Source organism: Gymnoscopelus braueri (genome assembly GCF_963280865.1).
Source record: "Gymnoscopelus braueri genome assembly, chromosome: 9".
NCBI classification, from domain to species: domain Eukaryota; kingdom Metazoa; phylum Chordata; class Actinopteri; order Myctophiformes; family Myctophidae; genus Gymnoscopelus; species Gymnoscopelus braueri.
In genome coordinates, this window is record NC_137610.1 from 25,927,137 (window position 1) to 25,944,726 (window position 17,590).

At 42.9% G+C, this 17,590-nt stretch overlaps 1 protein-coding gene across 1 annotated transcript in view; it reads left to right on the plus strand.

Moving 5' to 3' along the window:
• Positions 1–1,405: 1,405 nt before the first annotated feature.
• The window catches only part of osbpl5 (oxysterol binding protein-like 5), a 106,719-nt gene continuing 90,534 nt past the window's right edge, over positions 1,406–17,590 (plus strand). The window contains exon 1 of the mRNA XM_080436743.1: positions 1,406–1,692. The gene's annotated coding sequence lies outside the window, so the exon portion shown is untranslated. The remainder of the gene's footprint in view (positions 1,693–17,590) is intronic.

A 17,590-nucleotide genomic window follows, 5' to 3' on the forward strand; every position in this document is an offset into this window, starting at 1 on the left:
CCGGCAATCTTCTGTTGCAAGATAATTTACAAATTTGCACCGTTCAAAAATAATGATATGGTCTGCGTGACAGCCATTGTAGGTTCTGGCAGCAATCCAGCCGGCTAGCTGCTATCTTCATCACATAAATAGTTTCCATCTGCAATGGAGGAATTATAAGCACAGACAAAATACAAGAATAGGTTGCACAAAGCAGGGGGATGTTGAAGTTGGCACACCTCTGCATTATTCACAACAACTTAGACTGTTACTGGCAGCTATAAGTGCACCCTCATGGGATGAATAAGTAATGGATGCCATTTCTTCTTGCTCCAGGAGAAAAAAACCACTTATGCTTTACTTACTACTGCCAAGCATCATCAAACCCTCTAATTTTAGAACGTACAGGTTGGTTGGCTAAACCATCTGGGATTTTTGCATATTGAAGAAGCCAAGGCAATTATTTTCACACATTAAGACGTTATCTCCAATTACTGACACTTTAAAACTCTGAAAATGCTATCCTTCGTTTTATTGTCTTTATCGATGGTGTGACACTTTTGGGATCAGGGGTGAAAAACGAGAAAAGGCAGGGAACTTCCTATACCAAGTCTATACCGTCTAATCGTATAGAGTAGACTCTATCTATATGGTTAGACGGGCACAGAGGTCAGAGAGGGCAAGTCCTATAGTCAAAAGGGCAATGGTATCTCCCCATACATGTTTCCTCTATTGTTCTATTGTTTGGCTGAATTGTAAAAATGTAAGCCTGATCATGTAGCCTTATTTCGGTACAGGCAACAGAAGAATTGTTTTGTGTAAGTGTGTGTGTCTGTGTGTGTGTCTGTGTGTCTGTGTGTCTGTCTGTGTCTGTGTGTGCGTGCGTGTGCGTGCGTGTGTGCACGCGTGCGTGTGTGAGTGAGTGTGTGAGAGAGAGAGAGAGGGTGTGTGTGTGTGTGTGGGTGGGCCGTGTGCATTTTCAGAGCATAATGCTTATTTCAATGATCAATCAATCGAGTGCACTCCGGCCTATTTATCGGTATCAGAATGAAAAACGCATTTTACAAGGTTTACATTATTATTATTGTTATATTATCAGTCCAATCATAGTGTTTTGCCAATTATTTGGGGGGGCCCACTTGCAAAATCCTGAGGGCCCACCAGTGGGCCCGGCTCCACAGGTTGGGAAGCACTTCTAGACTCTCAACCACTTTTAAATGGATGGACAGTGGACACACACACACAGTCCCATCCAAGCAACATGTGGCCACAGGGGGCGCTGTAAACCCTGTAGAAAAGTAACCCCAGAGGGCCCAGCATGGCCACACAACAGTCAGCAACATGTGGCCACAGGGGGCGCTGTGCACCCTGTAGTAGTAAACCCCAGCCCAGAGCCCAGCATGGACATAACAGTCAGCAGCAGCAGCAGCAGCATTCATTCCATTGAAGAGATGACGGAACTTCTCTGATTCCTTCCAGCCAGCAGTCTGTGGCGTGCTCTGTCTGTCTGTCTTTGTGTCTGTTGCCCCACACACACACCCTCAGTCCGTCCGTCCGTCCACTTCATTCCACTATGAACCGTGTGTAACGGACTTTGGGAAGGAGAAGGAGAAGACATGTCTCTACTGTTACTGCGCTGAACGGGGGGGAACCGAACCAAGAGGAAGAAGAAGCTCCAAACAAACTGCTGCATGCCGTGCCGTTCACCTCACAGTAAGTTTATATTACAGCTTATTAATGTCATATGAAGCGACACGGAACACATTCCAGCCTGGAGAATGGACATGGCTCTCCCCACGCGGCTTCTGCTTTTCTTCTTTCTTTTTTTTGGTTCCCTTTTTTTCTTTTCTTTCACGCGCTGGACTATAGACGAGGCTAGCGAGGCTAAAGCTAACTACTAGGGCTGACACTTTAACCACTTACACCCCGTATGGTGGAGCGGAGTCCCTCTAGGGCTCTGTGCTTGTGTCTTTTCTGTTTTGGGTAATTGTGGGGATCGACAAGCGCTGCCACGCGTTGTGAGCTTGTCGATCTGCTGTTTTCAGCGAAAGCTTTCCCCACAATAAGGAAGGATGCTGAGCTGGGGTTTAACTAAGTGGTTTTAATGTGATTTCTTTTTTTGGTGTCCCCCCTGCAACACACACACGCACACACACACACACACACACACACACACACACACACACGACACACACACAAACACACACACACACACACACGCACAGCACACACGTTATTATGAGGTGACGGCACGAAAGCTTTACGTCGGGTGGGAACTGACGCCCCTGTCTGTCGCCGTTCTGTTCTGCTAGACAGACACATATTATTATGTGTTGTGTTTTATCAACGTTATAGTGGCTGCTACACAGTAATAACAACCTGTATATAATATTAGCTAGTCAGCTAGAACGGGAGGAGGATGCCACATGCTTGCCTTTGACTGTCACTTGTTTGCATGGCAACCAACCATTATCCATTAGCCCTGTGTGTGTGTGTGTGTGTGTGTGTGTGTGTGTGGGCCGGTTGAGACACAGACAAGGGCGGATCTGTGTGGTGCTGCTCTTTTATGGATGATATATTGATTCATCTGGTTGCCTGTTGGTTGGTTTATGAATATGATGATTGTAACTCATGAGGAGGGAATGGATCGCCGATATACAACACACAAGTCAGAAATAAGCATGTGCGGATTAGAAGATCTAGTCACGGTCAGGCTATAACCCATGCATAGTAATTATTAATAACCTCTAGCAGAGTCAAAGGCAGTGGTCATGACAGTGTAGTTACATTACAACACACAGTATAGTAGGTATCAAGGATAGGTGGGCACCAAGGAAGAGTGGGCACCTTGGTGTTAAATTGGCATTTTTTTCCAAAATGTAAAAAAAAAAATATATTTGGAAAATGTTTTTAAGTAAAGTAAATCATACACTCGGCAAAAATAGCAGATCTACAAGCAGCTCGTAGATCGGCTATTTTTGGCGAATAATTATATTTAAGGTGTGGATGGGGGGGGAAAGCAAGTAGCCTACCTCAGTACTAACCTCAGGTGTTGCTGTTTTACTAAGACTAGAGCAGTGGTTCTCAAAGTGGGGTCCTTGGGGGGGAGGGGGGTTCCAGGGGGTCCCCAGCCAAATTAGTTAACATAGCATCACAATCTTTTAAACACTTCATCCATTTATACGTAGGATATTCAAAAACAGCAGATCTACAAGCTCACAGCGCGCCACTTTGTGCCGTGCTGCGAGCTTGTACATCTGCTGTTCTTTTGATGAAATGTTGAATGATTTTGATAATTGTTTTTAAACATACATCTTCTCTTCTGGGGGTCCCTGGCACAAAACATTTTCAGATGGGGAGGCCAAATACATATCAATTTGGGGGTCCTTGACACGAAAAAGTTTAAGAACCCCTGGACTAGAGAGTTTGACTCTCTAGTGCCTCTGACTGCATGCATAGAGACCTATAGCCTGCTGCCTGAGTGACTGACTGTCTATATGGAGGTGGCAGACAGTTCAATGTCAAATCCATGCAGTGCAGGGCCAAGCCAAGCCGGGCCACTTCTTCTGCAACGTGATAATCCCCGCTGTTGATGTTGTGGAAGCCACAGGTGTAACCTTTCCCTCCATGTGTTCATAGTCAACACGTGATGGTTGTCAACAAGCCTTTGAGGTGCACAGACCTCTCATCTATTGTAGAAGATGTACACAGAAAAAGTGCTTGCACTGCTGTTTTTTTACGGTCAATTTTGTGTATTGGTAATCTCTGCTAACTTTTTTTTTAACCGAATGGGTTCCCAGATTGGTGTATTGGTGTTGATTAACTTTAACCACTTGAACCCCAGGCAGCATCCATATTTTGAATCTGGAGGGGAACATTAGCCAAAAATACAAGCTTGTTGTTTATTTTTGGTGAAGAGCTTTGGTGTAGACGGGGGGGGGGGGGACTCGGCTCCACTTTCCTCGTCTAGCCCTATAAGTGGTTAAAAGAAATAAGGCACACATGTAATGATATCCTACTGTACACAGTATGTTGATTACGCCACTGATGAAATATGCAGGTTTTACTCATTCATTCCATTTGGACCAGAGATTAATCTTCTCACTTCCAGAGAGATAGAAATAGAAGAGATTTAATGTAGTTTATCTTTCCGAGATGGGTACAACACTGTAGGAACACTTTAGTTAATTGTTAAGGGGGGGGGGGGGAGAAGGTACAGTACACATGGTAAAATCCTCTTTGTTAATTTATCCATTTGTAGGGTGCAAATTGTCACTGTCTGGTGGAAACCTCATATGTCCAAAACTGTAACTTCAAAAGTAGCAGATCTGCAAGCTCGAAACGCGTCGCTTCGAGCTTGCAGATCTGCTACTTTTGATGCTTTGGTGTGACGCTGTAATTCAAGTAGGGCGTTGATTTGCGAAAAAACACAGAAAGTTAGAATACGGAGATAAGAGGTTTCTGCCCCGACAGCAACAAAATGTAACGTGCCCTCGCAGAGTTAAGTTAACGCTGAGGATTTTAAAGTGTGTTGAAACCACAAATGGAAATGATTAGCTACAAGTGACATGTCAGGTGACGTTTTGGTAAATTGCAGCTTAATGAGAAAAGAGAAGCATAACAATCTCTCCCTTGTTCCCTCCTCCCTCACGTCTTTTTCCCCTCTGGTTTCTTTCAGCCCCGGTACGCTTTTCTTTGCTTGGCTGTCTATTCCACTGGTTCTCAAACTTTTTCATGTGAAGGATCCCCAGATTTATATGTATTTGGCCACGGACCCCCCATCCGAAAAGGTTTTGTGCCAGTGAAGATTTATGTTAAAAAATATATATATATTCAATTATTTTTTCAAAATAATTAGAAAATAGCAGATATACAAGCTCGAACTGACGTGCTGTGAGCTTGTAGATCTGCTATTTTGGAATAGCCAACATATAAATGGATAAACTGGTTAAAATGATTGTGATGCTATGTTAACTACTTTTGCTGGGGATCCAGCTCGCCCCAAAACACAGTCGCCCCCATTTCTTTCAGGGACCGCTCGCCCCCCAGCGGTTCTTGTATTCGTTTTACCGAGTATAAGGTTAGGTTTAGACATAGTTTTACTGAGGTTAAGCATAGGAATAAGGTTAGGCATAGTTTTACTGAGGTTACCATTAGGAATACTTGGTGGCACTGGCGACCGTTATCAGGTCGCCAGATTTGACCTGGGGCGAGCGTGTTTTGGGGGGCAAGCATTCTTGTATTCCCCAAGGACCCCACTTTGAGAACCACAAGTCTATTCCTTTTCCAACACACTTTTTGTCTAAGTTTGGAGTGCTGCTGTAGCTGCTCTGCCCTATGCAGAACATTCAGACAGGGCTGCAGTTCTCTGCTCACACACAAAAATCAACACAATATCGATCGGGTCGGAACACAAAATATTACCAGACTGCAGATTTTTGTGTTGTAGCGTTTATATCTCCTGCTGCCGGTAGAGATGCTACTATAACTGTAGTACAACAAGGCATTACACCTCTGATGCCCAAAGCAGATAAAACAGATGACTGGGGGACATTGCAAATAGGCCAATCGATCCGTCAGAGAGCAGACATATATAATTTAGTGTATCCCCCATTCTATTCAGTGGACTGTTGACTCCTTAGTGCTTTTTGCAGGTTTTTATTATAGCTTGTCTTTTCCTGCTTATGAAACGGATTTTATCTTCTTAAACCAAGCGACCCGCTGTTAATACTTTCAGAGTTCGGTGTGAGTTGACTCAATTTGGGTCATGGAGGCTTATTGGTATTGATTAGAGGCTTGTGGTGGATCTGATCTCTTTCTCTCAGCCCTCTGTCCCGCTGTGATAGAATCTGCCCTGTGCTGATCCCGGTGTTGGACAGTATAACAAAGTACATTGACTTGAGTACTGTACTTTACGTACATTCTCTGTACTTTACTTGAGTGTTTGTATTTTTTGGACTCTTATGACTGTCTCTCAGTCCACTACTGCAGTGGTTCTCAAACTTTTTCATGTCAAGGACCCCCAAATTGACACTTATTAGCCCGCGGACCCCCATTTGAAAAGATATGCCAGGGGCCCCCATAAGAGAAGATTGTTATGGCACTAGCAGTGATTCTCAACCATTTTAATTTCAAGGTCCCCCAGTTTGACATGCATTAGGCTATACGGACCCCCATTTAACGGCATTTCTATCTCTGGGACCCCAATTTATATTGTAAAATCAATGATGATTTAACTCTGAGAGTGTACAAATGGAACCAAATGGACCCGTTAGGGTCCATTTGGTTCATTTGTACACTCTCAGAGTTACAGACCCATAAGGGTCCATTTGGTTACAATTATCCATCATTTAGCTGGGTACCCCCTGGAACTCCCTCAAGGACCCCTGGGGGTCCCCGGACCCCACATTGAGAACCAATGCACTACTGTACATATCAAAGACGAATGTTGAACTTTTTTTTTGACTCCACTACATTTCTAGGAATGGAAAAAGAGCAAGTTACTTTATGAATCAATAACCACTTAAGCCCTATTTCAAATAAAGTGAAAAAGCTGCTCTACGAGCTCACTACGCGTTGCATGTCGACGTGTTATGAGCTTGTATATAGTCTCTGTCGGGTGGAAACCTCATATGTCCAAAACTGTTACTTTTCAGGATTCAAATTCAAAAAACGGCAAAAGTAGCAGATTTGCAAGCTCAAAACGCGTCACTTCACGCCGCGTTTTGAGCTTGCGGATCTGCTACTTTTAATGCTTTTGTGTGACGCTGTAGTTAGATCAAGTACGGCGTTAATTTGCGAAAACACAAACAAAATATGGAGATAAGAGGTTCCTGCCCGACAGCTATGATATAACTTGTAGTTGAGTAATATTGGAGCTGGTGCACTATACTTTTGACTGAAGTACCGGGGTTGAGTACTTTGTCCACCAGTGACTAATCCGACAGGGCATTTTAATGGTGTTGGCCCTTAAACCTATCAACTAAAGCTGTAGGGGAGAGAGGAGGGGAGGGGGGAGAGATGGACACCAGAGCTTTACTGCGAGAAGGAAACAGTGTGTGAGTGTTTGGGACAGTATTTGAAGGGCCGTCTGATATCTTATAAGGCTTGATTGTTTGACACTTTGATTAATTGATTGAATATTGTATTACTATTGACAGTTTTAATTAAGTATAGCATGTAACTTTGCCCTGTGTTTACGTAACAAAACAATATTGATTTTTTTAACCCATTATTTCCCTCCTATACCAGCAGTCATCAGCCACTGGAGTAGTGTGGTGCATGTTTACTTGCAGAAACACACTGCATGCCCTCTCGCTGTATTTTGGTGTTTTCACCATTTGTTTTGGAAGCCCAAAAACTCCTTTTAAGTTTTCACAAAACTTCTTCCTACTCCTTTTTCAAACATGGAATATAATTTAAGGATGATGTTAAAATAACTTTTATTTCCTTTGTCTTTTCTCATTTATATTATCATATTATCATTTATATATATATATGTTCAAAAATAAATAAATAAATGAAATGCCCGTCTACCAAAACTACCAAAATACATTGTGTTTTTTAGGTATTGTTGTTTCTGTTCTGTTCAACAGAACAAGGTCAAATGAGTTTCATAAAAGGAAAGAGAGGCTAAAAATTTGTTATCATGTGTTAAACATAATTTGCTTAGTCTTCTCTTAGTACAGTCTGTACTTACAGTACAGTACTTACTTGGTGAACTTTCTAGGGCACAGCGTGACAGTTTGACCAGTGCTGCTTTTACGTAGGAAGCACCTGCAAGATGTCTCAACCTCCCTGCTGTGGTGTGACGTGTGAGGAAGCATTAGAATGCACTCTGTACTGTACACATACTTACTGTTACTGTACATACTGTTACTGCATTGGTTCTCAAACTGGGGTCCGGGGACCCCCAGGGGTCCTTGAGGGAGTTCCAGGGGGTCCCCTGCTAAATTATAATAGGAACCAAATTGACCCTTATGGGTCTGTAACTCAGAGAGTATACACTCTCAGAGTTAAGTTAACATTGATTTTACGATATAAATTGGGGTCCCAGAGATAGAAATGCCATGAAATGGGGGTCCGTAGCCCAATACATGTCAAACTGGGGGTACTTGAAATTAAAATGGTTGAAAATCACAGCTAGAGCCGTAAAAATCTTCTCATATGTGGGGTCCTTGGCATATCTTTTCAGATGAGGGTCCACGGGCCAGTAAGTGTCAGTTTGGGGGTCCTTGACATGCAAAAGTTTGAGAACCACTGCTGTACAGACAGGGCTAGGAACTAGAATAGCGTTGCTGTCGGGCAGAAACCTCTTATCTCCAATATTTTAACTTTTTCGTAAATTAACGCAAAAGTAGCAGATCGGCAGGCTCGAAACGCAGCTCGAACCACTTAAACCCCAGCATCCATCCGTATTGTGGGGAAAGCTTTCACAGAAAATGGCCGATCAAGCTAGGCATTACTGATGATTATTTATCAAAAATGTCATTTCGCAAATATTTAGTGAAATCGCTATAGTAACAGTCATCCCTGCAGTATGGTGACAATATGGATATTGAAGCACTAGTTTGCTCAGTACTGTTCTAGTTCCCTCCAGCAGCATCATGTGGGGGAATCTAGGGTAATTCTCTGTATTGGAGCTCTTCTCTTTCTGCCTCCAGAGAGGTTGCATTTTTAGCAGCCTTCTGTCGTGCCAATGTTCCTTTCCCTTTCTGTCGCAGGGTTGTTTTTATCCCTTTCCCCAGTTTTTTCCCAGGTTATTTAAGGCTGGCCTTTTTGTCTAAAAGCAGCTTTCCTCTCAAACACGGACCATCTTTCTCCCTCAGAGAGTGAGAGAGAGAGAGAGAGAGAGAAAAACAGTTTGCTGTGAATAAGATAGATAAAAGCACACATTAACAGGCCAGATCACAATCTTGAAAACCGCTTTTTGAAGACTTGTGATCTAAGCTGCCTTCGGACATGCCTAGCAGACTGATAGAGGTTTGTTTCTGACATCCTGTAGATCACTGGTTCTCAGATCAAGGTCCGCACGGACCCCCTTCGGAAAATATTTTGTGCCAACCGGGATCCCAACACAAGATTTGTGCCGTTGAAGAAGTATTTCAAAAAATGTGTTGTTTGTGTTCATTTATCACCTCAAAACCAGATAGTCCTAATGGAATAGTTCTGATGAAATATGTGCCAGTCTGATATGAAAGGTCAGGCCTAAGAGACATGAATGGCTGGCCCACAGCACTGTAATCCTGCTGTGTGTCAGCACAGCACAGCAGGAGCTGAGCATGAAAGCATTTTGTCGCTGTCGTCGGCTGGAAACCTTGTATGTCCAAAACCGTTCCTGTTTTATTATTTAAATGTTTTCTATTTGTTTAGAATAGTGCAAATAGCCGATCTACAAGCTCACAACGAGCCGCGGTGCGACACATTGCGAGCTTGTAGATCTGCTATCGCTACTTTTGTGCGACACTCATTCATTCAAGAGTTTAAATATGGAGATATGAGGTTGCTGCCCCCGACAGCAACGAGTTCTTTATCGCTGACAATCAAGCCTAAGAAGATATGCAAAGGAGGTGACAGTTAGATGCTGTGATGACGTCATCTGTCTGTATTAACCATGTCGGTGCCACTGGGTCTAACACATTTAGCTGCTTGCTTACAATGGGGCCATTATATACGGCAGTGGTTCTCAATGATGGCTTTGGGGACCCCCAGGGGTTCTTGACGGGGGTTCCAGGGGGTCCTCAGCTAAATGTGTCAATAATATAGCATCAAGAAAGTCACAAGCTCACAACGTGTCACGCTGCGACACGTTGTGAGCTTATAGATCAGCTATTTTTCGGTGCATGACACTGGCACACAACTAAGTCTAAATCATGTTTAAGTCCAGTTCCAACCCCTAAACCTAACCTAACCTCTAATTGTCTAATCCTGACCCTAACAGCAACCTGAATCTTTTCCTTATCCTAAACTATCATACAAATATATTTTTTAACCATAAGGATGCAGTCACACCCAACTTAGATTCTGCCTATATGCGGCGGATTCTGCCGATGCTTTTCAATGGGAAAGGAGCGGGTTTTATTTTTGCAGAAATCCACAAATGGCAACAAACCGCTCCGTTCCCATTGACAAGCATTGACAGAATCTGCCGCATAGGCAGAATCAAAGTTCAGTGTGCCTGCACCTTAAAACAACCATTTCTCTTGTGAGGTGGACCAGGAAAATGGTCCTCACAACGTCTATTTCTCAAATTCTACTATACTAGGACATTTGGTCCTCACAAGTTTAGTTATACAAAACACACACAGACACACAGACACACAGTCAAGTGACCTATGACCGCTCATGTTTGTTCCGGAGCTGCATGCATGGGCCTGGCTTTGCCAAAAGTGTGTATTTATAGACACAGGTTGCTGCTTGTCTCTCCTCAGACGCAGACACAGCGGGTCAGAGAGAGAGACAGACAGACAGAGAGAGAGTTCTCACGGTGGTGGTGCTTTTTGCACTTTGATAACCACCTCTCTCAATCACTCACTCACTCAGTTCAGATTAGTGTCCTAGAACTGCTGATATATCCTTACTATACCAACTCTATGCCAACTCCACTACAGCCACAGTCATTCAAGTAGGAGATCGTTGTTGTCGGTGCAGGAACCTCTTATCTCCATATTCTAAGTTTTTGTGTTTTTTTCGTAAATGAACGCCCTACTACGTGATCATACTACAGCGTCGCGCAAACACATCAAAAGTAGCAGATCCACAAGCGCAGTGTTTCGAGCTTGTGGATCTGCTACTTTTGCTGTTTATTTTATTTGAATCCTGAAAAAGTATGTTTTGAACACAGGAGGTTTCCCCCCATGCATGGTGGGCCGGTTCCACGGTGGTCTTCCCAAGAGATCTTACATTTCCTGTTGGGCTGAAGCTAGGCCTGGCACAAAGATTACATAATATTTCCTGATCGCAATTATTATTTGAGATAATCACAATTTTTTTTTGCATAATCTTCGTTTCCATGTTGAAAAATGTAAAAACATTGTTTTATTTATTTATTTGTATAGCACATTTCAACAACAAGCCTATTCAATGTACTTGACACAAAACGTCAAGCAAAGAAAATCGATTAAATTTGTATATTTTAATTAGTTTTTTTTACAAGAAAACCTCTTATCTCCATATCCTAACGCGGCGCGAAGCGACGTGTTTTGAGCTTGTACAGCTACTTTTGCTGGACAGTTTTGGACATATGAGGTTTCCACCCGACAGAGACGATATTTGAATCCTTTCATGAGACCACCACATTTGCACTACAATTCATTGCTGGGTTTTAACCACATGACCGACTTACTTACTTAACCACATTATCCCTAGCGTCCTTATTCTGGGCATGTCATAATAGGCAAACATTCCGTGAAAATAGCAGATCTACAAGCTCGCTAAACACATCACGTTGTGTGCTTGCAGATCTGCTATTATAGATTTGGTGTGAAAGTCGGGGGCCAAGAGACCAGCCAAGAGACCAGCCAAGAGATCTGCGGGATCCTCGATCAACAAAATATTCAATGTGTAGTTGTGAGGAAGTGGTTAAATTGCAAGGCTCGTACCTTGCTTAGTATTACACCGTAAACGTCTGTTTAATCTGTAAGTGGTTGGTTAGTTCCCAAGCTCATCTGTTGTCGTCGGTTTCCTAGGAGCTGTTTTCTGAGCACTGGGGACCTTACCTCGCACAGATGACTGCTCAACTCAACTTTATGATAAAATAGTACTCAAATCTTTTACTTAACACATTCACTGCCAGGTATTATTTAATTAATTAATCCGCTGCTGCCAGCGGTTTTTACCTTATATTGCAAGTTGAAATTAACCGTAACTGTAACATTTTATAATGGACAATTTACTTTTCGGTCAAGTGGGCATGACCTTTGGGCAAGTAGAACGTGACCTGTACTTGCTCAACGGGCAAGTGCCCCCGAGACCTTAGTGTCAAGTTAACCCCTGCAGGTTTACAGGTGTAAAAAAAAGAAAGTGGGTGAAATGTTTGTCGTTCAAGCCCCACCATTGCAGTTTCAAGAAAGATGGAAAAGTGATAGAGAGAGAAAGAAATAGAATAACAGGTCAGTTTGATATCAATATGGACAGTGTGAAATGAAATATAGCAGGAACTGTAACATACACCAAAGGCTGTGGTGTGAGGTGATGATGACCACCACCTGGGGACAAAGGACAAAGGTGTTGCATACTCGGATCCATATGTTGTTCTGCATTGATTTAAAAATATATATATATTTTATGTTTCCACTGAATCAATCGGTGTGAAATATAGACATAAGGTGCATAGTATATAGTATATACAGTACTGTATAAGGTGCGTGGTTAGAAATAGCAGTGTTGTGAGGCAGTTAAATAGCAGATGTTCAGTACGTTTAGGTGCATAGTTGCAGTTCAAAAGCAGCAGATAAAATAACAGCCGTGTATTCGTAATCGTCTGCCGGGTAGAAACCTCATATGTCCAAAACTGTTTATTTTCCGGATTGAAATTCCAAAAACGGACAAAAGTAGCAGATCCACAAGCTTGAAACGCGTCGCATCGCACCGCGTTTCGAGCTTGTGGATCTGCTACTTTTGATGCTTTTGTGTGACGCTGTAGTATGTAGGGCGTTGATTCCCGGGAAAAAAAAACACGAAAAGTTAGAATATGGAGATACGAGGTTTCTGCCCGACAGCATCTATAAGGGACAGTGTGCCAGTGCGGCAGGCAGCAGCGGGCGAGGCACACCTGCAGTCATACTGTATAATGTATAGACACAGAATAATAGTAATCCTGTGTGTTGGCCTGTGTTGCCAGGCCAGCCTGACAACAGTTTGGTTTCCCCTAAAACAGTGGTTTTCAACCCTTTTCCGTCCATTATTTATTCGGCATTTGAGCCATGGACCACCATTTGATTAGATTTAGCCTCTCAGACCCAAAACTTACAATATTCTGTTATCGTTGGATAAGATTTTGTCCACAATTCAATGCTGTATTGATGTGGTACCATAGGAGAGATAACAGGCAAACGTTGATCAAAATAACAATTCTTTAATTAACTAATGCAGATGTTTAACACTAATTTAACTCTTGAGAGTGTAAAATGAAACCAAATGGACCCGTCCATTTGGTTTCCAGCTCTCCATCATTTAGCTGGGGACCACCTGGAACCCCCTCAAGGACCACTGGTGGTCCCCGGACCACTGGTTGGGAACCGCTGCTCTAAAAGATAAACCATCAGCTCTGTGGACTGGAGTGGTGGACACCCCGTGTCATGCTGATTATCTGCAGCTTTAAGGGCTTACCTGCAGTTTGTGCGTCATGTTTACAGGGGAAATGCGGCTGTGTCATCACTGACACACATGGTCCGGTTGCACCAACAAGGATTAAATAAAGCATAGTTTTAGGGGGGAAATCGAGGATTTGTTTATCAAGGATTTATTTTGATATGCACCACTTAATTTAAAAACGAAATGCCGCTACCATTTTTACATTTAAACCACCTCAACTAACTGAGATTTAAATCTTGAGTTTAAGCTAGTGAGGCAACAGGGTTAAAATTAATCCAGGTTTTCTGTGGAAACTAAAACCAAGATTAAAAGGATGGTTTAAAACTAAACCTGATTAGTGAAAACTAGGTGTGTTTTGTGCAACTGGATTAATAAATCTTTTGGTTCTTGATATATTTTCGGTACATTTTCCAGCCCTACTGACACACTGACTCTCAAGACTTTTGGAGCAGGACAAATATGAAAGAGGAGTTTCTGTGATGCGTGCTGGTTTATGCGTCACTGGTTTTAACCAGGGATGGAAATTATCATTGATTTAAACCATAAATCGATAGTCGAGTAATTGATGAACACATCCTTACGCCCGGACTACACCAGGCTTTTCAAAACGAGTGTATGCATGGAAATTACTGCACGCGTACAGCGCGTTTGGAAAAATCCAGTTGATATCAATGATACCGGCTTCACCAGGCGCACGGATACGCAAGCCCAGCATACGCAAGCTTTAAAATAAGACTGGATCTATATGTGCGTGTGTGCGTGTATGCGCGTGTGTGCGCACATTCTCTGGTGTGGGCCGGCCGTCAGTCTGGGCTGTTTGGAAAGGCTGACATGTATGTGTGTGGATGAGGCCTGGATTGACTCCAACTGTAAGCCATGTTGTCATGAGGATTGGCCCTTGGAGGTCACTGGTTGACTACTGATCGTCATCACATCATTCATATCAGCTGTTTGAGCTGGTTCATTTGGCTTCCTTCCTCCTCCTCCATACTCCAGGGTTAGCACCATGGACGTGTGTGTGTGTGTGTGTGTGTGTGTGTGTGTGTGTGTGTGTGTGTGTGTGTGTGTGTGTGTGTGTGTGTGTGTGTGTGTGTGTGTGTGTGTGTGTGTGTGTGTGTGTGTGTGTGTGTGTGTGTGTGTGTGTGTGTGGGTGGGTGGGTGGGTGGGTGGGTGGGTGGGTGTGTGTGGGTGGGTGCATGTGATATTGTTGTTGGGAGCCGAGGCAGCAGGCTCAAGGGAAAGTGCCAATGTGTCAAATTACCCCCGAGGGGATCTTGTGATGATACCCGAGAGTAGCCCCCCGTCTTAGCCAAACTGTTCACGGAAAGACCTTAAGTTTCAGTGCAGGGACAGTTTCCATAGCAGTGGTTCTCAACGTGGGGTCCTTGAGGAGGGTTCCAGGGGGTCCCCAGCAAAAGTAGTTAATGTAGCATCAAAGTTTAACCACTTTTAACCCGATTTACAGCCAATCTGCAAGCTCACACAGCTCTACGGATCTTCTATCTTCAAACATTTGGGATATTTTTTAAACGTTTTAACAAAACAAATCTTGTACGGGGGGAGGGAGGGGGTCCCTGGCACAAAATAATTTCAGATGCGCGGCCAAGACCATTTTGGGGGTCCTTGACATGAAAAGGTTTGAGAACCACAGTCCTAACATGGCATGGATGAAGTCTACACATTATTATTACCACATCTCAGTGGCATGGAAGTAGCTCACCAAGGAGCAGAGCTGCTCACATTTTGCCCTTTGTGCATTTGAATGAAGTTCTTTCCTTTTGTTTGGAGGGAAGACTCTTAACTGGAGAGATATGAAACCTGAGAGATCAGAAAGATGGACCTCTTAAGTTCCTCCCGCGTGTGCGTGCGTGCGTGCGTGTGAAAGGCTTACATTGAGCACTGTAAAGACAAGAGTGAGCGACCGCCATACAGGGGAACGTTGCCCTACTTCTTCTTGTAATGCATAGGAAGGAACTGCGAAGTGCAAAGGCCTTATACAGCACACAGCTATTGTCATTTAATCACAACAGCGTACGTAATTCAAAAAGGACAACCTAAAGGAGCACACAGTTGAGCCACGTGACTTCTGCCATATTTTAATGTGAATTTACATCATTACATCGTAGGTTCATAGGTTTGGTAAGAGAAAAGAAGAGACAAATAAAGGACAAGACAAAGAAGACTAGACTAGGACACAAGAACTCAGTCACAACAGGTCACAACAGGAAGGAGTAAAGGCTAAACATATACAGGTTATATAGATAATGCAGGGAAGGGAAATAAATGGCTTGAGTTGAGATAAGCTTTCAAATTCGGCCGATCTAAATCACCCCTCCATGAGGAATAGTTCAGAAGTTATGCATGACAAGGTATTAATCAGTTTCACCTCATCGGCATTACCCTTTGATCACCAATGTGTCAGACATTGAGTAATAGATCTATTATATAAAGTTTGTGTTATGATTTGATGACAGTGTATTGAGTCATTGTGGACAGAGACAGCCTCATTACATTAGCTTTGCAATCAGGACACGGCTCAACTAAAAAAAAAACCTGCCTGGCCTGCTATTCAGTTATGAAGATGGATCGCCATTCACACTTAAGTTTTCCTTTTTTGGTGCGCTGTTATACAGACTCAAACTGTTTACTTGGAGCAGGCGGTATCTCCTCTCGATCTCAGCAACCCACGTTCCGGGAGTTCTGAATCAGGGAGTGGATCTTAGGTCTACGGGAAGTGAAGTGATTACAATGGAGATTTGATATGCACAGCGCATCAAAATAGTAGACAATTGATGGATTATGGAACACTGAAATACTAAGACATTACCTGTATGTTGATGACATGAGATCTGGCCCACCAGCAATTTCCTTCACTTGTGTGCTGCTGTATGAGCAACTTATGACTGATATATTTTGTAGCAAATCTTACTTGTGCTGAGCTGTCAATGCTAATGAACAGAAAGGGCATCTCTCTGCACCTCAGCAACATCAGACAGGCCACAGTGCATCTCAGAAGCAGGATATGTAGCAATAAAAAGGAAGAGTACCGGAGCAAATGGGCGATTGAAGCCTATTTTATTTTACTGCAGGTGCAGACTAACGTTTCTACATTTCATCTTCATCAGTCCTCTGATGAAGATGCAACACTTAAATGGGAAATAAAGAGGCTTCAGCTGGCCGTGTTCTCCAGGACCCTAATATTTATACCAATATTTGATGGCAAAAACGTTGCCTGTGCTATGCGCCACTAAGGCTGATATTTTGTTGCCAAACTAAAGTCAGCTGGCAAAATGTCTGGTGCGCCCAAAATGTCTGGTGGCCATCTAAACTTAAACGCCAAATGAATAACTTACCCTTAATGTGGCACTTGGCTGGTGTTAATTCTGAACCCTGCTGATCAGCCCTGATGCAAATCCTAACAACTGGTCAGTATGGTAGGGCTGCTGCAACTATTGATTATATTCTTTCTTAGTGAATATTCCCTCAATTAACAAAAAGTGAAAATATGGAGATAATCGTTTAGTTTGATTAGGTGTTACAACTCTAACTGTATGGCCCTGGCTGGCTGAAACTGTCGCACAGGAACACAAAACCCATGGCTTTGCAGGGATTGCTCCCTGAGCTGAGCAATGCTTGTAAGTAAAAATAACAATTACATCACAACACAGTGTGGGCTGGCCAGCGGCTTCCTAACAGAGAGCCAAGAGTGATTCATAGGAAGGAGTTTAAATCTGAGGGTCCAGGCCTGATTCTTTACAGCTGATTTATATTCCTGCCTCAGGCTCAATGTAGGGAAGTGTCAGGAAGGACATAAATAATACCTATAGACATGAACTTCTTGCTCTATATGGGTGGATATACTGTAATAGCTGCAAGCAACTTCATAAGACCACACCTACACAGCAACAATCGGCTGTTCAGAGTTGTTAATTCAACTCTGAAACTGAACTTTCAGAATTAAATTAAATGTCAGAATTAATTTCCTCAGGCAGGAATCTGCCTGAGGAAATAGGAACTCTTTATGTCTGAAAGAGTTTTGTTCTCGAAACATGTTGCGGAGTAGCCTGTAAGATTTGAAGCCAATTTTGTGTTCGTTTAAATAAAAGTTGAACAAAATAGCTGTTTGAAGGCATTAATTAAAACCATTATTTCATATTGAGCAGTTGTCTCCCTCCTCCATTGTTTTTTTTGTTTTTTGCAGGGTTAAATTATCCCCATCAACCCTGGCGTCATCATTATAGGTGAAAACCTTCACATTTTGACGTGCTACAGTACATTGATTTTAATCGGAAATCAA